This window comes from Clupea harengus, chromosome 18 (assembly GCF_900700415.2).
Source record: "Clupea harengus chromosome 18, Ch_v2.0.2, whole genome shotgun sequence".
Lineage (NCBI taxonomy): Eukaryota > Metazoa > Chordata > Actinopteri > Clupeiformes > Clupeidae > Clupea > Clupea harengus.
Window position 1 is genome coordinate 24499257 of NC_045169.1, and position 23069 is coordinate 24522325.

The 23069-nt window shown below is 38.7% G+C and overlaps 1 protein-coding gene across 2 annotated transcripts in view; it reads right to left on the reverse strand.

Annotated features, from left to right (window-relative positions):
- LOC105898408 (heavy metal-binding protein HIP-like) overlaps nt 1–23069 on the reverse strand; it is a 249655-nt gene that overhangs the window by 160350 nt on the left and 66236 nt on the right. Inside the window, exon 1 of one of the 2 annotated variants that reach the window (XM_031584928.2) lies at nt 21575–21604. The exons of the other annotated variant lie outside the window; for it this stretch is intronic. The gene's annotated coding sequence lies outside the window, so the exon portion shown is untranslated. Of the gene's footprint in view, nt 1–21574; nt 21605–23069 lie in introns of those variants that run through there. 2 annotated transcript variants of the gene reach the window in all.

Below are 23069 nucleotides of genomic sequence, written 5' to 3' on the forward strand. Positions count from 1 at the left end.
CTCAATTAGCTTCGTAACCTATTCTTCACAAATTTGAAGGTTGAGAAGCTTCTCTCACATGCAACCTGTGTGATGGACATAGTCAACAGAAACGTATATGCTAACGCAATGACATGATAAGCATCTGTGAGGGGATTGTACTGTGAGAGTATTAAATAGACAAATGGCACAGTAATATTTTAATTCAATTTAATATTTTGCTTGCGAATAGGTTGACAACGCTACAACGGTATTAACCAACGCTACAACGTTAGCCGAATAGTTACGTTGCTAATCATTAGGCCTATGTCTCTCTTTACCAGTTGCCACTTGTGTTTGTCCTCTTGAAAATAAATTGGTAAGCTTGGCACATTTGGCAGCATGCTCCTCCAATGCCTTTCTTTTTTTTCAACCTGGCTTTTTCAGCCCCTCCTGGCCTCCTCCTCCCATCCATCCTCCCTGACGCGTATCGTTGCGGTAGGGCCGGCCCAGCTATCGTTAGCCTATCTAAGAAAACTTTTTGGAAAAGACGGGCTATGGACCCAACCAACTCTATTTGGGAGGGGAGAACTTCCTCGCATGGTACTTTTTTGATAAGAGGAATATCGTTCTTCTGTGTTACTCTGTGCTTAAATTCCAGTGTTCTAACATAAGTACAATTATGAAATTCTGTACCTAAACAGCACACATAATGAATGCAGTCATTTTCGATAGATCAAAAATGAATAAACACAAATGTGTGAAGTAAACCAAAAAGAAAATCAACAAAATGTATAGCTTTTTTTAAATCACTATTCTTTAAATAATGTGTCAACTATTTTAAAACACAATTAAAATTATGACTATTTTAATTAGGTCATAACAGAATGTATTAATTGACAGAACTTTACTTTCAAAATCATTGATGATGGTTACAGTTCATATTTTGTATTTCAATGTATACACAACATATCTAACATTTGTCTGAACAATACACATGAAATGTGAATAACAAGAGAGAAAGAGAAATGAATACATCTCATAGAGTTGAGATGAGAGTTGTTGCCCGAAATACTTACAATCTAAATAATAAATATCACAGTTTAGAAGTGTGGTGATAACCTTTGTCAAAAAGCTGAACAAAGACCTCCTTTACCATTCTCAAATCATGACTCAAAGTTGATTGTACTCTTTCTTACAGATACTTTTTTTTGACATGATCACAAATAGCATATTCAGCCATCTCTCATCTCTGCAGCTGCTCCTGGTGTAGTGCCATTCTCAGCTGCTTCTGTTCCTACATCCAAACGAACCAGCTTGACTAATACAAGATTTGATTTAAGATAAACGATCCAGTGGTTGCAAATCTTTGGCTTTTGGTATAGTCCATGAAAAACAAGTAATCCAGTAACCAAAACAGAAGGGAAATGGCACAGACAGATTCCAGAGAGCAGCGGCAGACAATCTCACCAGAATACACTCCCAGTGTACACACTATCATTACAAATAAAAACCCATTTCGTGCAGTTGGAAGGTATGGAAGGTACAGTATGTGGCGAACTAAAGTGAAATGACAGTTACTGTATCATCAGTATTCATTTGTGAACTAACCACTAAGCAGCCAAAGATCAGATAATGTGCCTAAACGGCTAACCCTAAAGCTACATAAGTAGCATTGGCTAACCCTGACGCTACATAATAAGTAGCATTGGCAACATAAGTGTTAAGATCCCTGCGATCTAAGAGACATTTTTCATTTTGATCGCTGCTGTGTTTTGTTATGCCACGGGTTTCCCCCCGTTTGTTTGATTCGCCATGTGTTTGTTTTGTTTCTGTGATCAGGCCATGTGCGTTCTGTTATTGTCCAGAGACTCCGCCCTCTGCTTTTTCCCGGCCTATGCATCTGTTTACCTTTATCTGTTTTACCTGAATTGTTTTCACCTGTATATATCATCTGTTCCCCATCTTACCTTTGATTTGTTGCCTGATTTGTTTCTCCTGTGCCTTGTTAATTCCCCTTGTTGGTTTCACCTGTGTATTTTCTCTGTTCCCCCTTCTATATATTGACCTGTGCTTCTGTAGTTTGCTGTCGGATCGTAGCCTAATTCTTTGTCTGTGCGAATCTATGCCAGAATCCTGCATTTTTCCAAGTAGCCTACCTGTTTTTGATCTTCTGTGTTTTTTACCTTTGGAGCTCTGTTCTGTGTTTTTGTCTGCTTGGAATTTTTGCGTGTTCTCTGTTGAAGGAAATAAATCCAAGTATTTTTTGCAACCTGGTCTGCGATTGGGTCCTTGTGAGAAAGCCTAACAATAGGAACATTCCCCCAAAAAACAACCAGATACAGTAATTACCAATACAACAGAAATACAGAAACCATTACTGTCACTTTTTTTGTTTTTAAATGGGTTGTTCAAAAGAATCTGATCTGGATGAAACATTCAGTAGCTATGTGTTGTTCAAAATCTTTTAGTAGGATTGGGAGACCTTTGAATCAAAGGCTTTGAACCAAAAAAATCCCAATATAATAATAATAATCGATAATCCCGATCCCAGCAGAAGGGTGGATTCAGGAACAAAATGTAATACAACTTTAAAATTGGTCAAATGATACAACATTTGCATTACGTAGTATATATACATTCATTTATATTTTCTATTTGATGTTTTTTAACCATCACTGTGATGAAGTAAATAAAGTAGACATTTGGCTACCTATGTGATTAATATTGTGTGAAACAACCACATTACATTCACAACATGTACAGACATGTGTAAAAATACTCATCACTCAAAAAATCAGTCATCTTACTTTCACCTTCATTATTGAATATATTGCTGTTTTACATGTAAAATAAAGTCTTTAGTATACATGCCAACGATTCTCCATTTTTTTATGATCTGTTAAGGTTATTATCAAAATAAAGAGAATTCCCAAAAACCTATATTTAGAAAAGGAAATGGTTTCACATGAAACAGAAATGTTAGAAAAGAGATAAGTCAGTATCATGTAATACTTCTGATGTATCTCTCTCTCTCTCTTTCTCTCGGTCCCTCCCTGCCTCTCTTTCCACAGGACTGTCATACCTGCAGTAGCACGCTGTTGAGGGGGAGGGAGGGAGGAAGGGTGGGGGAGTATTTTCTGTCTGTAGTCCATCCCTGCTTATCGTCTTGTTTGCTTATCACCCCTCTTTGCTAAGGAAGAATGACTAATAACTTTATGATTCTAAATTTGAACCATGATGAGTCCTTATCATAATGACATGCTCACTTAGGCATGCATTTATTATCCACTCGAACCAGCTGCTGAAACACAGACACAGACACAGACACACACACACACACACACACACACACACACACACACACACACACACACACACACACACACACACACACATACACACAGGTGAGTACACACAGTTTATTTACACATGATCGCCATCTACTGGACAAAGTTTAGAAATCCAGGTGCCTGAACTGAATACACTCCCAGTGTACACTTTCATTACAAATGAAACCCACTGAAGCAGCATTTTGTGCAGTTGGAAGGTATGGAAGGTACAGTTTGTGGCGAATTAGAGTGAAATGACAGTTACTGTATCACCAGTATTCATTTGTGAACTAACCACTATATACTACAATACGAAGAGATCATGTGCCTAATGGGCCAATACAGAAGCTACATAAGTAGCATGGGATACATAAATTCAGGAACATTCCCCCAAAAAACAACCAGATACAGTAATTACCAATACAACGGAAATACAGAAACCATAGTGTCACTTTTCGGGGAAATGGGTTGTTCAAAAGAATCTGATCTGGATGAAACCTTCAGTATGTGTTGTTCAAAATCTTTCAGTAGGATTGGGATACCTTTGATCCAAAACAATCAGGATAATCCTGAATCTTTCAGTAGGATTGGGATACCTTTGATCCAAAATAATCAGGATAATCCTGATCCCAGCAGAAGGGTGGATTTCAGGAACAAAATGTAATAAAACTTTAAAATTTGTCAAATAATACAACATTTGCATTACGTAGTATATATACATTCATTTAAATTGAGATACATCAGATTGTTTTGTAGTAAAACATCTGAAGGCAATGCAGTGGTGTTGCTCAGTTATATGAATGTATCCATAGCAAATTAAAAATGCATTTTAGCTATGGGGTGTCATCATAAACACTACCAAGCAACTGTATAATCCACCCGCAATATTACTGAAAAAAAAAAAAAACTAGGTAAAGTTTACATATTTGCATTGTACCGTGTTGGAATGAAAATGGCTGCACTACCATGGCTGACAGTAGGGTGCTCATATTTCAGAGCTCAAGTCTCAACCACTCCTGACACACTTCCTGTCTAGTGCTTGGTTTGTGAGTGACAGGGCACACATGTGAAGAGGAGGAGTTAACTCACAGATTTGAGGGAAAGAGAGGGAAAAGACTCTGCTTCTGCATTGATTTAAAAACTGATTTAGTTTTCTTTATTTCTTTCTTTAATAACTTTCATTAAAGCATTTTCTAAAATACTTCTCGGAAGTTGGTGCTGCATTTTGATACATGTTATGGCATACCCCAGTGGACTAAGGGGCCAAACCATGGAGAATAAGTCATATTGCACAGCTTTTGATACCACTTATGTCTGTCAGATATTTAAAAGTAACTATGTTTTTTATTGATTTTTAATTTTTGCCCAGATTGCATTATGGTAATTTGAAGGTACAAAGTGGTTCAGTGTAATGTTGGAGGATAGTTTGGGGCTTGTACTGTTAACATGATGAGCATGTTAGCATGTTAGTTGTTATGCACTATTAACCCATTGACTTCAGTTTCATGATGGCCGTGTTGTGTCACTTCCTGGATAAAGATTCCTCTTCATGCGCTGGGTGCACTTGGTGTCCTGAGGAGAGATATCATGTCCTTGATAGGTCTCTGGGCAGGCTGTGTTCCCACTTTAAGGCTGGTGGTGCATTTGTATTGATGTTATGTCACCCCCAGTGTTACGTACCCAGACTGTGTAGGCTATAGACCAAGACATAGGTATGATTATCCAAGTACATCATGCAAAGACTTCTGACTGAACTGACTGAAGTCAGCCTTGTTTGTTGTTGTTGATATCATAGGGTTTGTAATTAAGTGACTTTATTATGTTTTTCATCTTCAGTTTAGGTTGCATTATGGTAATCTAATATAGTAATACACAACTGTTATTCAAATAATCTGTTTAATATGTATAATTAGTATAATAGACAAATAATGACATTTTCCTAATGAGATCATAACAGAATATATTACAATACATTGATTCCACTTTCATCAATTACTGTTGCATTTAAGATGATTCCAGTTTGAGTTACTTTAAATGTGTTGATTTGCATTTATCAAAGCACAAGATAAGGAAGTCAGTATACAGTATGTATTGTGTAAATAATATGTTAAGACAAAAATAATTAGCTAAATCATGATAAGGGTTGTGAGAAGCAAAAATTAAACAACTGAATCAGGGAAAATAGATTATACATCACTTCCAGACAGACATATAATAGATCAAACGAAGAATTGTGATAAGAACGACTGAACAAAGTTTAAACAAGCCCATGTACTTGAATGGAAAAGGAAAAAGAGAATCAATAACAGTTGTCAAGTTACAAAAGAATACCCTTTTTTGTAAGGTGCGTCCTTTAAAATAATTTCTTAACTCCATCAATGACGGCGCCTGCGGCCATCTCTGCAGCTTCTCCTGGACTCTCTGCATCCTTAGCTGCTTTCGCTCCTATAACCCCTCCTGCCACTGCACCAGCTGCAATCATCACACCTCCAACCCCTGCTGCTAGACCAGCTACAACCCCAACATCTAAAGCCCCCGTTGCGGTTCCAGCCATTATGGCATCTACAGCTACTCGTGCTGCCAGTGATCCCGCTGACCCTGCTCTCGCTGCTCTTGCTGCACCTAACACTACAGGCACTTTATTTATAATTTCCGCTATATCTGCTGCCCTTGCATGTTTGGATAGTTTTGCATCTGATTGATCCAATGATGTTTTCAGGATGAGGAGGAAATCTGCCAGGTTCCTGTTGACGTGGTACACGGCTGCTCCCACCAGCACGGGAATCGCGAGCAGGGCGCCCAGCAACACTCCTGTAGCACAGCCTGTTGCGATAATTTGAAAGCAAATTTCTTTCTTGGCTTGTTCCCTGATTTCCTTCTCAGGCAGATTTCCTTTGTTCTCTTTCTTTATGCTCTCCATTTTGTTCTGTACAGCTGTATCCACTGCCTTGAAGAACTCATTCGTGTAACATTTGCCACCATTCTCTTCCACCAGGTTTTCAATGGTATTCAGCAGCCTGCCCACCTGAGTTGTGTTGCTTTTATATCCAGACTGCTCAGACTTCCAGTGCTCGTTGTCAATGACATGGCAGCGACCACCACAGTTTCTGCAGCTTGTCACTCCTTTTGACAAACTCTTTAATGGTTTCACCTTTGAGGTCATAACCATGTGTGAAGAGGACTATTGTATATTTGAAGACATCTTCACTAAAAATCATTGTGATCTGCTCCACAGTTTCCATCTCGTGTTTTGTGTATCTTCCCACTCGAAGGACGATGACCACAGCATGAGGGCCTGGGGAACACTCAACAATACTTCTTGCCATCTCACTCTTTTGGTCATCTGAGAAGTCTGTGCCATCTGTGTTCTCTGTCTCAACTTCATCTGCTCCAAAAAATCCTCGTGTGTCGACCACTTTAATCATTTTCCCATTTATGTTTGTCTCTTCTGCAACACATCTAGTTGTGCACGCCAATGGACCCGTCATCTCCGTAAAAGCACTCTTTCCTAAGATGGTGTTCCCTGTGCTGCTTTTACCAAATCCAGTTTCTCCTACCAGCAAGATCCTCCTTTCAGCATCACCTTCAGAGGATAAAGAAGAGAAGTTGATGGCATGCATGTGTTACATGATACATTCACATATAGACAATAGTACAATAGACATCATGGATAAGGTAACGCTTCCCTTGCAGGGAAATTAAAGAATGGAAATTGTGTCCTTTTATCAAAATGTTAGCTACTTTTACGCACATTGTAACCTGTAAACAAGATGATACATCTCACGGTGGGTGTCCACGGCACGCGTTATCGTGCTGCTCTCATTGGGATAGAATGGAAGCAATTTGCTGCCTGCTGAGGAAAAAAATCGTCTTTGCTGCCTGCTGAAAGTTGGGCATTCTTTAACTTTATGCAAATGAGAGCGATTTGCTGCCTGCTGACAGCCAATCAGTTCGGCGTGTGTGTGATTTGGAAGCCAACGTAGTTCATAGGGGCGGGAGTAATCAAAAATATCGAAACAAGATGGCGGAGTCTCGGGACTCTGTTACTGGGAAATATTTTATGTGAATAAAGGTTATCTACACGACTTTTTATATGTCTAATCGACTCGGTCATACTAACAGATAAACAAAATGTTAATCCGACAGAGATGACGCATGTCTGATGGTGGTGACAAGCCTGGATTTGTAGTTATTTCACGTAATGATTCAATACTTTGAATTTATCGGTTAAATTATAGTAAGGATGTTATTTTTATACACATTTTATTTTTAAGATAAAAAAAAAAAATCTGACCGAGTTCACATGTGACTGTTGACAAAGGCATTATTTTCACAAAACAAATGGAGTTTTAATAGTTTTGTTTTGCCGATGCTATCTGCTTACAGAGTCTAATGTATAGTCCACCAGTTTGGGAAAATATATTCTGACAGGCTTCCGCTGAAAAAAAATAGTTCTGTCTTTCATGTGAAACTAGTTATAATTCTTCACTGCAGTAATACTAGCAAAGTCAATAGGTAACCTCAGAACTTTTTGAAGCTTAATTATTGAAGTTCATTCAAAATAGTTTGCACTGCAGTGAATCTCTAGAGAGGAGGTGATGGAACTGGAAATATTGCTATTCTGTTGTTGTAAGACATTAACTTAGTGTAGCCTTATTTTGTATCTGTAACTTGTAATCTTGGATGTGTACTCTGTCTGTCTCATTGAGACCTGAACAAACGGCATGTGAACCCTCCCCCCTAGAGTCTCCTTCCTGCTATCACCCTTTGTACCCTGTTATCACCCCCCTCCCCCCAAAGGTGAACCCCTGACCCCACTGTCTCCCCCTTCCTCTCACCTAAAGGGTGTGGTCATCCCCTCCCCTATTGTATTCTACCTGACTGAATTGTATAAATACCTACATCAGTGGTCACCAACCTTTTTTGGCCAAAGATCACAACCTCTGCCTTGGTGACAGGCAAGATCTACCTATTGAGGCGTTGAGAAAAAAAGACTGTCCAGACTCCAGACTGTACTTACAACTTAACTTTTTATTCAGCCTAATTGTAATTGAATGAAATGAAACACTTTGGTGGAGCTTTCAAATTGATGTGGCCAAGAACACACTAAATCACTTAATTTCAGTGCAACATAAAAAGGAAAATATTTGTTAACCGCACACAATATGAACAAGAAAAAACACATTTGCAATGAGCAGGCTGGATATGAACTGCTTTATTTATCAACTGAAGTTACAACACAACACTGACGATCTTTGTTTTCAGATCATTTGACAGTTGTTTTGAGGCCCCCATGTTGCCACTCTTCAGATGAGAATCAAGGAGAAGCACATCTTGCAATTGGCTACCTTAGATAGTTTTCCTAATGATTGAATGCACCTTTCTATGGAATTGAAGGCTTAACAAGCTAATCAGACTAATTATGTGTTGCAATTATTTAGTATTGAGTAGTTACAGGTATTCAAATCATGAAAATGATTAGGGTGCCTAAATATTTGCACAGCCTATTTTACGACGACAGTACGACAGTATGCGTGCATATTAATATTTCGAAAACCAACGCGGTAATTGGAATGAAGTGGGAGTGGCCGATAACTAACATAAGCGCAAACGTACTCATGTAACGTGTCACCTTTAACATTAATATTTAGAAACACGTTGCAGTGTTAAACGAGTCATAGAAGTAAAAATTAGGGCTGTCAATAGATTAAAAAAAATTAACTAATTAATCTCACATTTTGAAATTCATTAATCTAGATTAATCGCGATTAAAGGTTTGTTTGTCTGTTTTTTTTTTTTTTACTTCCAATGAAAAATATCTCAATATCCATACATTGTCAATCAAATGAGCTGTGACACCCAGGTAATTGTCATTGCTGACTGATGTCCAGTGGTCACCAGTAAGGGTGACGGTGGCAGCTTGCTCGAGGAGCTGAATTTTTCGTGCTCTCTCGCGGTCATAAAAGGAATGTATGCGAGACACAATGGTGCCCCTCGACGGTAAATCGTAAGAATTGTCTCCTGAAGCAATTCGAATCACCTCAGTAAGCCCAACGTCCTTAACTATGTTGATGGTCCGACAGTCACCGGCAACCCAAACTGCTAAAGCGTTGGTAACCTTTTCACGGAATGGTCTAGTTATTTTCCTCGAGAAGTCGTAGAGTGTGGGTTGGCGACCATCTAACCTGGGACTGCTTTCTGTCGGGTGCTTTGCATTAAGGTGATAACTTAAAGACGAGCTGCTTCTGTGATAGCTAAATTCAATTTGACAAATGCTACATACAACTTTAGTTTTGTCGATTGTTCCGTAATTTTGCCTATTAAACAGAAACTTTCCGCCCAACAATCCCTCAGCTCTCTCCATCTTCAACTACCGCAGTGGTTCTCAAACTTTTTCTGTCATTCCCCACTTTGAACAAGGGGGGCTATTGGTAGGCCAAGCCCCCTACTTACATTGCCCGAGGGGACACAGGTTCAAGTCTTGGCTGATGTAATTTCCCAATCCTCTCCCCACCTCTTCTCCGCATCGCTTCCTGTCATAACTTCATAACTATCCAAATAAAGTAATTAAAAAAATCAAAATAAATCGCATAGATTAACGCGTTAACGCTGACAGCCCTAGTAAAAATAGACAAACATCTGTCTGGAAAACCGTTCGTTTGGGTAAGCTAATACATAACGTTAATCTATAAATAGACTTAGGATATCGTTTTTTTTTTAACAAACTGGCCGATAACCAACATAACAACGACATCCAAGAGCGCTCAAGGATGTTATGCACGCGAGTTGAGCCTAGTTGCCAACTGTCAGACGAGCTGTCAGAATGTTGGAAATCTCTCTACATTGGGCAGACATTCTGCAACTTTACCCAAACAGTACCCGACAATGACCAACAAACACCAACTGCTGCTGCACGCAACTGTTGGTGTTTGTTGGCGTTTGTTGGGGAATGTTGGCGTTTGTCGGGGCAGTGTGCAAGCTGCTTTAGAAGGGGCATTTAGTGGGAAGGGCTCGACGGGTTGGCGACCTCTGACCTACATAGTCTACATTAAGGTAGGCCTTTCTTTGAGCACCAGCTGAGAGGGGGTATCCACGCCGAAATAAACTCCAGAAACCTGACGACATCCTCCGGTCCCTTCTTCAACTTTGGCGTGCTCATTTAGATTCTATCAGAGGTTTAGTAGATTTGAAAGCTTTATTGTAAATTGGAAGTATCAACAGGGTGACAGACATCTCTGAGGAAAATTAAGTCTAATTCACAACACTTGCCACTAAGAAGATGTGAGAAATATTCCATACATCACATACAATATATGACATCTTGAGGTCACTGACAACAATACAGATATCTTTGCCCACAAATGTTTAGGCCTCAATCCATTTGAGGGACCGAATTACCGTTTTCGTACCTCAGAAAATAGCCTCCAGCCATAAATAATTACGCTAATACCCAGTAATGATGTAATGCTCTTCTCAACTCATATCGTTCTCCGAAGGGGACAGTCATAAAGTAAACAACCCTCGCTGTCTAATGTTTTTCAGATCAGAATTCCCCGCTTTACCAATATACCACCCCTTTTGCATAGACTGCCATCATTGGAAACGGCAAGTCCTTCCTTTCTTCCTCCCCCTTAACAGATTATTCTTCCCCTTTGGGGCAGTGGGATGCTCATTGGACCTGTAATCCAGCAGCATGGCTTCAGTTCCTGACAGTAATGCTGTTTGTTCATGCTGTACAAATCATTGCTTGTGTTGTGAAGGGTTTCAGCCAAGTAATTCAACTTTAAATTTGAAGGTAGTCTGCTCATTTAACATTAAACCATGTTTTCCTTTAATAGGGGAGAGCCTTGATGAAGCAAGCAAAGCACTTTTTGTAGAAGTGAAGAAACCCTTTTTAATTTAACGTAATTTGCAAAGACATCATACGAGACGGAAAGCCAATATTTTGTGTCTTCCAACTAGGGCTGAACGATTTGGGGAAATAATCTAATTGCGATTTTTCCCCTCAATATTGCGATTGCGATTTAATATGCGATTTTTTTATTTTATCCTAATTTTTTTCCCAACAAATCGTAATGAATGATTTAAATATGACCAACACAATATTAGATACATTTAGTGTAAAATATTATTTCCCACAATTTAAGTTTTTATTTAACTGCTCATTACAGAATCAAGAACAACAAATCGGTGGCTTTGCCACTGTGCATTCAAGTAATTTAAACAAGTCATTGTAAGAATAAACACAAGGCATGCACTTTTTAAACACTGTGTGCTAAATTTACCATCTTAAAAAAAAAATTAAAATTTATTTTTTTTTTTTTTTTTTTTTTCAGATCACGTTTTTAATCGCGAACGTTGCGGTTAGAAAATCGCGTTCTATCATATCGCGATTAAATCGCAAATGCAATTAATCGTTCAGCCCTACTTCCAACCTACATCTGTCCTTATAAAATACAGAAATAAAGTTTTACAGACCTGGACAAACCTGTTTAGGTATAATTTGAGCAACAATGGAACAACTGCAACTGGTTATGGAAATAATAACACTATTAGGCTACTGGTGAGAAAGTGGTGGAATATTATTGAATACATTCTGGGTCGACAAAACCTCACCCGACCTATGCTATGCAAATTAACGTGGTTTCAACATTGACAGGTAATGAGGAAAGGACAACCCGTGTCCAATAGCTGCTCAGCAGGAGGGAAGAGAAACTCAGGGTTTGTTCCAGAAAACCTGCCAGCAAGCAGGTGAGATTCACAGACTCAGTTACCGTGTTAACTGACCCAAAGTTTCAGTTCCCTCTCTTTCTGAAGGGTGGTAACATTGTGTACATATTTGATGAGACGGATAAATAGAGATTCATTGATTTGTTATCCTTCCTACCTATGCGTCTAGCTCAAATGCCTAAGTCCTTCGGCAGTAGATCCATTTTCATGTATTACCCTCACGAGGTTGTGTTTGAAGGTGTACCGGATGAAATTCTTAGAACCCAACACTCTCACCATCCCCTAATCACAACTATCAGCATCACTTCAAGAGCTTCTCTCACGTCACCTTTCAGTGTTTGGAGTATTTGTCACAGTGGAGAGGCATATTCATTCAACACGCTTTAAATGGCAGTGAAAAGAAAAGTGGCTCCTAGTTTGTGGATGGCTACTATACAGATAATGGGGTTTCTGTCTGTTGTGAATTTCAAGAGTGTTTTTACCACGGCTGTCCTAAATGCTTTCAAGACCATGACACATGCAGTGTATGAGGTGAAACTTTTAGAGCCATATATGAGCGATCGCTGCTAAAACCCTTGCGGCTATCATGTGGAAGATATTTGCTCCTACCCATAAAATGCTCTGAATGAAGTGATGATGAATTTTGAATGAAGGCGCACTGAGATATTTAAAGGTGTAGTCTACATTTTTATTTTCTTCACAATTACAATGTAGCTCCCTTAAACTTTAAGAGCCCCAGGATTTTTTAGGAAAGTTTGGAAAGATTGAAATAGTGATTTTTGTCCATGTGTCCATGTGTACTTTAAGTTTAAATGAAAATGAAAGGGGTCATGTATTATCCCCTATGGTGAATTTCCTGAAGCTTACAGAAAGCGCCTATTAATGTATTGTGCATAATTACAATATAAATCACATTACATGGATCATCAGTTTGATGAATCCGTTTGAAATATGAACATAGAAAAACGTTTTAAGAAGTTAAACTCACCGGCCATTATGGTCTTATTCAGAACGCGGATCAACAGGCTGGATCAACAAAAAAACTGGCAGATACAGTATGTGATATAACTGTCAGTTGTGTAAGGAGGGGAAGAAAACTCCACCCCATATGAAGGCAAACAGGTTACCCATCATTTCACCCATGGGTGTTGGTAAAAACACCAAATCACTTGCTGCTGGATCTCATGCCTTTCTTTTTGTGTAATTTTGCAATTTGACAACATCAATAACAAAACCAAATTATATTAATATTTTATGCAACTGTTCATTTGTGTCGAACTGACATGTCAATAACATTGGTATTGATTATGATTGGAAATTACTCACATGAAACAAATACATGAATATTTGCTTCACATTTTTGTTTAAATTGTAATGAGTTTGAAGATAGTCTGTTCCTTTAACATTTAAGCACACTTTCTTTTAACAGGGGGGACCCGGATGAAAGTAACACTTATTAATTTAACGTAATTTACAAAGAGACTTCCAACCTACAATGCAGTTCATTTACAGACCTGGACAAACCTATTTAGGTATAATTTGAATCACAATGGAACAACAGCAAATGATACTCTTGTCCTTCCTCATCCGGATGAATGGAACAAGCATGCGGAACAAAAATAACATACAGTTAAAATTATGAAAACCTCAAATATTTTACAACAAATCATGAATCTTGTGAAATGTGTTAGTTTAGATTGAATAGTACTGGGCTACACCATACTTTAGTGTATGTCTGTAATCATAGCACTTGTCATCGTCAAGTTTGTATGGAAATGCGCTGTGGTTTATTTCGTACCAAAAATGTTAATGATAATGTTTGATTACGTAGTCATTAAGGAATGATGGCACATTGATTCTGGGTCTCAAAATCCCCTCCCGCTGTAAGGCTATGCGAATGAATGTGGCTTCTACATGTACAGGAAATGAGGAAAGGAAACCCCATGGCCAATAGCTGCTCAACAGGATGGAGGAGCAAACCTGCCAACAAGCAGGTGAGATTCACAGACTCAGTTACCGTGGTAACTGACCCAAAGTTTGAGTTCCCTCTCTTTCTGGATTGAACAACCCAGAGTTTCCCTCATGTCAGGTTTAACCAACTCAGAGTTTGAACAAAACCCACTTTCTGGAATGCCCCTCTTGCCTTCCATGGGTGAAACAACAAACAATTGCTTCATGTCATAGCAATCATTGAGGCAAGAAACAAAACAGAAAAAAATTATTCTAAAAGACACAAGTCACCTCTGAGCTCAAAGGCAGTTTGTTTGAGTGAGTGAATCGTTTTAAAAATAAAGAAATACCTGAAACTGATATGTGATTTCTGGAACAGTGGCACTGAAAACCTTATATTACTTTATTAATGTATGCTAAAGTGTAGGCTGATGATAAAAATGTGCAGACACCTAACACTGAACATGTGATCTGCAATGCTAACCTGTTGAATGCAGGCCTATCTCTACAATGATTCATTAAATTAACACTACAATTAATTTTAGTCGTCATGTTCATTTGAATAAAAAATAAAGGAGAATTTTGACCATACCCACTGTAAACAGCAATAAGAAACACGACTCCACGTGATCTCCCGTTAATCACGTCAATTCCAAACTACAACGGGCAAGAGAAACTGACCGGCTTGACTGCAGTCTGTCCAACTCCTTCTAGACTAAACTGGATGTTCACATTTGCTATCAAGTCAGTTGAAGTCAGCCGAAGTAAAAAAAAAAAACGCAACTATTAGCTGCATACAACTTAATCCGGCACTGTGTAGCCAAAGATGCTTTAGTACAGAAGATACAGGTATAAAATGGTGTACAGACTTGTGGTCTTCTAAGTGACTGTGGGTGCCTCTCCTCTGGATGGATGAGCAAAGGGCATTGCAAAATGACACCAGCTAGCTCATTCAGGCCTAGGCAGCTGGTATGAAATGTAACAGTAGCTAATATTAACAGCTGATGTATTACTTACCTGGCTGCATCCCTTGAGAAGGAAAAGATAGATTCTTGTTATTGCAGCCTATCACAAATGTTCACATGTTCACTATCTTCTGCACACTAGAGAAAAACAACTACAGTTCACATTTAATATGATGATATTATAGGAGACGCAAACTGTGTTTCTACAGCACTACAGTCCTCCTCCTCGTTCTCCACACGCTCTCATACGGGAGACGCAAGATGTCCTTTCTTCCCCCCTAAACTAGCGTGAGCTTCGATCAACAGCAACAGTATATAATCCAGAGACTTGATCAGGCCTGGCGAACGATGCAATGCAATGAGGAATCATTTAGACATTCGAGAAAATATGAACTTATTTGGTGGGCGAGATTTTTCCGGGGGAGGCGAACACAGGCATTGCCATTGAGTCAGTGTGCCAATAGAGTGTTGGGCAACACACCCTTAGAGTAAGACAAATGAAGTTACACCCACAAGCACGACTAAGTCTCTCACATCCTACCTCTCTCTCTCTCTCTTCCTCCATCTCTCTCTCCCTCTTCCGATCTCTCTCTCTCTCTTCCTATCTCTCTCTCTCTCTCTTCCTACCCCTCTCTCTCTCTCTCTCTCTTCTAACCTCTCTCTCTCTTCCTACCTCTCTCTCTCTTCTAACCTCTCTCTCTCGCTATCTCTTCCTACCTCTCTCTCTCTTCCTCTCTTCCTCTCTCTCTGACAAGTGCTTGAATTTGTGACACAATTCACTTCACAAACCGTTTTACTGTTATTTCACTTAGGCACACACACACACACACACACACACACACAGGTGAGTACACACACACACACACACAGACACACACACACAGGTGAGTACACACACACACACGCTGAACTGACTATACCTACATGCTCCGGCAACTCCGTAGAGTTTGTTTACACATGATCGCCATCTACTGGACAAATTTTGAAATCCAGGTGCCTGAACTGAATACACTCCCAGTGTACACTATCATTACAAATAAAACCCACTGAAGCAGCATTTTGTGCAGTTGGAAGGTATGGAAGGTACAGTTTGTGGCGAATTAGAGTAAAATGACAGTTACTGTATCACCAGTATTAATTTGGGAACTAACCACTAAGCAGCAAAAAAAGAGATGATGTGCCTAATAGGCTAATACAGAAGCTACATAAGTAGCATGGGCTAATACAGAAGCTACATAAGTAGCATGGGCTAATACAGAAGCTACATAAGTAGCATGGGCTAATACAGAAGCTACATAAGTAGCATTGGCTACATAAATTCAGGAACATTCCCCCAAAACCCAACACAATTATTACCAATCCAACAGAAATACAGAAACCACGGTGTCACTTTTCGGGGAAATGGGTTGTTCAAAAGAATCTGATCTGGATGAAACCTTCAGTATGTGTCTTTCAGTAGGATAGGGATACCTTTGATCCAAAACAATCAGGATAATCAGATGGAGACTGCCAGTTCTGGACGGGGTTGAACCTTACAGGAGCGGGCGTGATGAGCATGTTAGCATGTTAGTTGTTATGCACTATTAACCCATTGACTTCAGTTTCATGATGGCCGTGTTGTGTCACCTCCTAAAGATTCCACGTCATGCACTGGGTGCACTTGGTGTCCTGAGGACGGATAAATAATCTAATGTCCTTAAGGTTGTGTTTCCACTTAAACGCTGGTGGTGCATTTGTTTAGTTTTTTTGTTACTTAGATTTTATTAAGTATTTCTGTCAAAAAAACAATGGTCCTGGACAAATATACAAGTACAAGTTAAGTGTAGGCAGGACAACATCCATGTTGTACATTATTTTAATGTGACAAACGTTACAGCATTCATGGGTAAGAATTTACATACTATACAGCAGCAAGAAGGAAATAGAAATGGCAAATAATATCAGTCAACCAACAATCACAACCTTACTTAAACAAATACAGAATCCATTTTGTCCATCTTCCGATTTACAAGTCATTTCTCAGTTGTAATAGAAAGGTTAGTCTCTCCATCTCATGGATCTCCTTAATAATATTTATCCAATTATCCACAGTAGGTAAGTCGGTCTGTAACCATTTACAAGTAATTGCTTTCTTTGCTGCTGACATAAATATTTTCAACAGTTATCTATCATATCATGCTGGTGTTGCATTTGTATTCATGTTATGTCACCCCCAGCGTTATGCACCCCGACTGTGTAGGCTAAAGACCAAGACATAGGTATGATTATCCAAGTACATCATGTAAGGACTTCTTTATTATCATTGGGTTTGTAATTAAGTACAAATATATTTTTTTATATTCAGTTTAGGTTGTATTATGGTGATCTAATATAATAATACACAATTGACATTCAAATAATGTGTATAATACTTTGAATTAGTGTAATAGACAAATTATGACATTTTCCTCATGACATCATTACAGAACTTATTACAGTACATTGATTCCACGTTCATCAATTATTGATGCATTTAAGATGTTTCTGATTTGTGGTGCTTTAAATGTGTTGATTTGCATTCATCAAAATATAAGATAAGGAAGTCAGTATGCGGTATGTATTGTGTAAATAATAAGTTGAGAATTAGCAAAGAATTAGCTAAATCACTGTAAGGGTTGTGAGAAGAAAACATCAAACATTTGAATCAGGGGAAATCGATTACTTGAGATAGATAGACTTGAATGAACCAGGAAAAAGAGACTCAACAACAGTTGTCAAATTTCAGCTCAATATCCTTTTTTTGTAAGGTGCATCCTTCAAAATAATTTCCTAACTTCATCAAAGACAGCAGTTGTGGCCATTATTGCAGCTTCTCCTGGACTGTCTGCACCCTCAGCTGCTTTCGCTCCTATAACCCCTCCTGTCACTGCACCAGCTGCAACCATCACACCTCCAGCCGCCGCTACAGCTCCCACTGCCCCTGCCCCTGCTTGCAGTGCTGTTTTACCCCCGCCTACTGCACCTAATACTACAGTTAAATCTGGCATATTATTTATAATTTCCTGTATATCTGCTGCCATTGCATTTTTGGATGATTTTGCATCGGATTGATCCGATAATTCTTTCAGGATGAGGAGGAGTTGTTTCAGGTTCCTGCCGCCGTGGTACACGGCTGCTCCCACCAGCACGGGAATCCCGAGCAGGGCGCCTAGCAACACTCCTGTAGCACAGCCTGCTGCCATAATTTTAGAGCAAACTCTTTTCTTGGCTTGTTCCCTGATTTCCTTCTCAGGGAGATTTCCTTTGTTCTCTTTCTTTATGCTCTCCATGTTCTTCTGTACATCTGTTTCCACTGCCTGGAGGAACTCATTCGTGTAACATTCGCCTCCATTCTCTTCCACCATCTTGTCAATGGAATTCAGCAACTTGCCCACCTGAGTTCTGTTGCTTTTATACCCAAACGGATTATGGTTCCAGTGCTTGTTGTCAATGGCATGGCAGCGACCTCCACACATCTCTATGAGTGTATGCAGCTTGTCATTCTTTTTCACAAACTCTTCAATGGTTAGACCTTCAAGGTCATCACCATGTGTGAAGACGACTACTGCATATTTGAAGATCTTTTCACTCAAATTCTTTGTGAGGATCTCCACAGTTTCCTCCTCGTGTTTTGTGAATCTTTCCACTCGAAGGACGATGACCACAGCATGAAAGCCTAGGGAGCACTCAACAATACTACTTGCCATGTTACACTTTTGGTCATCTGTTCCAAAAAATCCTGGTGTATCGATCACTTTAATCCTTTTCCCTTCTATCTCCGTCTCTTCTGTAACCCATGTAGTTGTGCATGGGGATGGAGAAGACATCTTCATAAAAGCTTTCTTTCCTAAGATGGTGTTCCCTGTGCTGCTTTTACCAACTCCCGTTTTTCCTACCAGCAAGATCTTCCTTTCAGCAAGACCTTTAGAGGATAAATAAGACATTATCAAAATATGGAGAATTTCCACAATATGATAAATTCACATATAGACAAAAATAAAATAGTCATAATGGATAAGGTAATGTTTATTGATCCCTTGCAGTGAAATAAAAAAAATGGATATTGATGGAGATAATTTCCAAGCACTGTTAATTACTTAAGAATATATGAATCAAGTGCCTTGTATTAATATATTCCTTGTATGAATCAAGTGCTTATGAAAGCAGGAACATGGCTTTTCTGTGTTTCTGCGTGTGTGTAACTTAGAATATTAGGTGCCACTTAGTCTGCATATGTACAAGAGCATGTTTAGACCAGAAGTGATAAGAAGGGTCGAACTGTGCTTCTTCCGACCTTGCAAAACTTCCATCCTTGCCTCGGACGTCAGAAATCCACCACGTGGGTATCTCTGCTGAACGCTCAACTTCTGTCTATATAAACCTTGTGCGATGTGTTTATCATTGCTTTGTTTATCATTGAGCCCGATTGCAATTGTTGTTTGTCTAATAAATATACTTATATGCAGCTCCGGAGTCCTGAGGTAACTAGGGTGAATTTTCACCTATCAGATATAGTGTGTTTTTTATCAATATGTTAACAAATTTTACGCACATTGTAACCTGTAAACAAGATGATATATCTCAGTCATTTTGAGACAAGGGACAAAACATGAGGCCAAACGGTTAAACTTCATACTATGACATATTACACTGCATGTGTATATATTAAACATATATTCATTTACAGAGATTGTTTTGGTATAACCTCCCCACCTCCCTAACCTCCAAAAATTAAAACATACATCAATTTTCTCCTTCATGTTTCAAACACAATACTCTTGTTACCCATGACCTACAATTCCTTGACAAATATGAAATATCATACTAACAAATAAACAAAATGTTAATCAGACAGAGTTGAGAGAAGTGATGCATGTCTGACGGGGGTGACAAGCCTGGATTTGTAATAAGTTTAATGATTTAATACTTAATTTAATTAATACTTCATTTATCGGTCAAATAATAATGTTATTTTTATACAAAATCTATTTTTAAAAGAGAAATACAATCTGCCAGAGTTCACTGATGTTGGCAAAGGCATTAAAGGCAAAGGCATTATTTTCACAAAACAAAAGGAGTTTTAATAGTTTTGTATAGTCCAAAAATTTCCAGTATGGGAAAATATATTATGACAGGCTTCCACTGAGAATTTTTTTTTCTTTCTTTCATGTGAAATTAGTTATAATTATTCACTGCAGTAATACTAGCAAAGTCAATAGATATGTTTCATACTTAAGAACCTTTTGAAGCTTAATTATTGAAGTTCATTCAAAATTGTTTGCACTGCAGTGAATCTCTGGAGAGGAGGTTTAGGAGATTTGAAAGCTTTAAGGTCGAAATATACTTCTATGACTCCGTTATGGAGTTGCCTTGACGGACTCGTTTTCATTTATGGTTCTCCGACGGTTGTGGGTGTTGCAAAGCAATTTTTCAACAGTAGATACAGTAGATACAGATAACAAAGTGACATAGTAACATATACCAAAAATAACATTTAACACTATAACACTATAACATATAACACTATAACATATAACATTAACAAGTAACAACAACACACGAAGAGCTAGCAGCAGTTTAAAGTGTGAGGAATATTAAATTAAGTTAAAAATTAAAAATTGTGCAAATATATGTAGGAAGTGTGGTTGTATGAATGGGGGAGCAGAAAGTGAATGGTGATGGCGACTGTTCAGTGGATCAAAGTTGATAATGGGAACGACTCAAAGACCAGGGATTTTATGAATCTCTTGAATTCCATGGACTTTACTCAACACATTACTGAACCAACTCACAACCGTGGCCACACCCTTGATCTAGTGATTATAGAGGGTCTTACAACTGTCTATCTGTGACCTTGCTCTTTCTGACCACTTTTGTATTTTTTTTTTTTTTACAGCACTGGTACCTAAAGTTAAAAATAGTGCTGAATGTCTTATTTAGAAACATTATCTTAACTCTGCAGCTGCTGAGAATTTCAAAGTGATAATGAACATAACTAGTACAAAAACCCCAGAGGTGGGGCCATCATGTGTTAATAATCTAGTAACTACTCTCAGTCTCAATACAAAATTAAGGACAGCACTTGACCCTTTAGCACATTTGAAACTAAAAAAGGTTTTAGCCAAACACAAAGCTCCATGGAGAAATGCGGAAATAATTCAACTTAATAATAACAATAATTCCACCTCCAAATGTGGGGAATTTGCAGCATGCTTCAGAGAGAAGATAACGAACATTAGACATTTACATTTACATTTACATTTACATTCTCAGGAAATACCAAATGTCTTGTTTTTTGATCCCCTTCCACCATGCTGTAACAGTATGAGCTTTTTTGCACTGGCTGATATAGAAATGCTGAGCAAAGTAGTGCTGGTGTGAGTGTGAGTGATTTAGTGTGTGCTGGAGTGAGTGATTTAGTGTGTGCTGGTGTGGGTGATTCAGTGTGAGTTGAATCAGAATTGATCCATGGCTGTGAGTACCTGCAGCATCACAGTAAAGGGATATCCTTTACCAACTCCACTCTCACTCGAGTCATATTGCTCAATTATATGGATCTTCAGTTTGATATGTCAATTTGAAATATGAACATGTACTTAAGTTTGAAGAAGTTACACTCACCTGCCATTACTGTCTTATTCAGTATGCAAAGCGTGGATCCCGTCTACTTGAAAATCAGTCTTGCAAACAGCGCAAGTGTGTGAAGGACGTGTGAAGGACGTGTGAAAGGTCTGTGTGGAGGGGAAGAAAACTCCACCCCTTATAAGAGCAAACGGGGCATCTGTCACTCCACTTTCATAGCATTACATCATTGGGTTGACTTAGTCCTGATCGTCATGAACCCTTAGAGGATGTATAGTGTGGTCAAATCAAACTCACTGAACAAGTGAAAGTGTTTTTTCCTCAGACTACAGCTATTTCCCAACTGTAACTCACACCATATATTAACCACACTACACTTTTGTTTTTCTTTTGCAAGCTCATATAATAAACCACCAACAGATTAGTTTATTTTTGCATTAACACAATTTGATCTACAACAGGGCTTTGGAATACTAAACATTAAAATCTGAAAAATCTCATTTACACAAGTTTTATTACAAAGGTAAGTAGGCCTTCTATGGAATTCAGCTAGATATCTAGTCCAAACTACTCCACTGGATGATAAGAGCAGATGTAAACACTGACTAACTCATCCATAATGCATCTATAAAGCACACAAACAGAATCATCTGGTTTATTGTTTGGTTCTAATGACTATAAGAATATCATTAGCAATTAGCCATTATGCTTTAGAAACTGATCAACAGCTGGCATGACAAATTAAGTTTACCATGTTTAACCATAAGTGCAGAACTTGTTTGCTGGTTGCCCTATGACAATTAGGGGCCGGTTTGTTTAAAGTCAAGTCAGTTTATTTCTTCCATTCATTTTTCATGTCGTTATAACTTTGGTATGGGATTACTGATTATTGTTTAAAACTCAGACGCAGGTGTAGCTCAACCTGAACAGTCTTGAGGCCGTGTACCAATACTGGCCAGTGCCACTAGGGGGAGCTCAAGGGACTGTCCCATGCCTGTTCAATACATCTAGCACCTTGCACTGACTCTACAACTAGGAGGAGCTCCAGAGACTATTCTGTGACCGGTCAATGTGTTCTGTTATCGGAACTAACTAACTGCTGGGGGCCCTGGCACACGGAACAATTAAGTTGTCCCAAAGCAGATGGGTTCCCACTTTGCTCAAGGATTCTTCCTGTTAAAAGGGAGATTTCAGTTTCCGCTGTCTCTCAGGCTCTGGGCTCTGTAAAGCGCCTAGAGACAATTTTTTGGATTGAATTGAATTGAGTGCATGAGGGAGTTAACAAACATGACCCAAGCCAAAAGAGGTTGTTTGTTGGGTCACACAGTGGTAGGCTTTCATTATGTGTCTGTGTGTGGGAATGTGAACAAGATATCTTGAATCTGAAAAGGTTTTAACCTCTTTGCTAACTTATTCAGAGACAGCCAAGTTGGTTTAGTTAACTTTTGAAATGACAGAGTAATTGATAACCTTACAGTAACTATTAAAAGGAAATGTTATTATTCTAGCTATCTTATGTTGTCCATACAGTAAC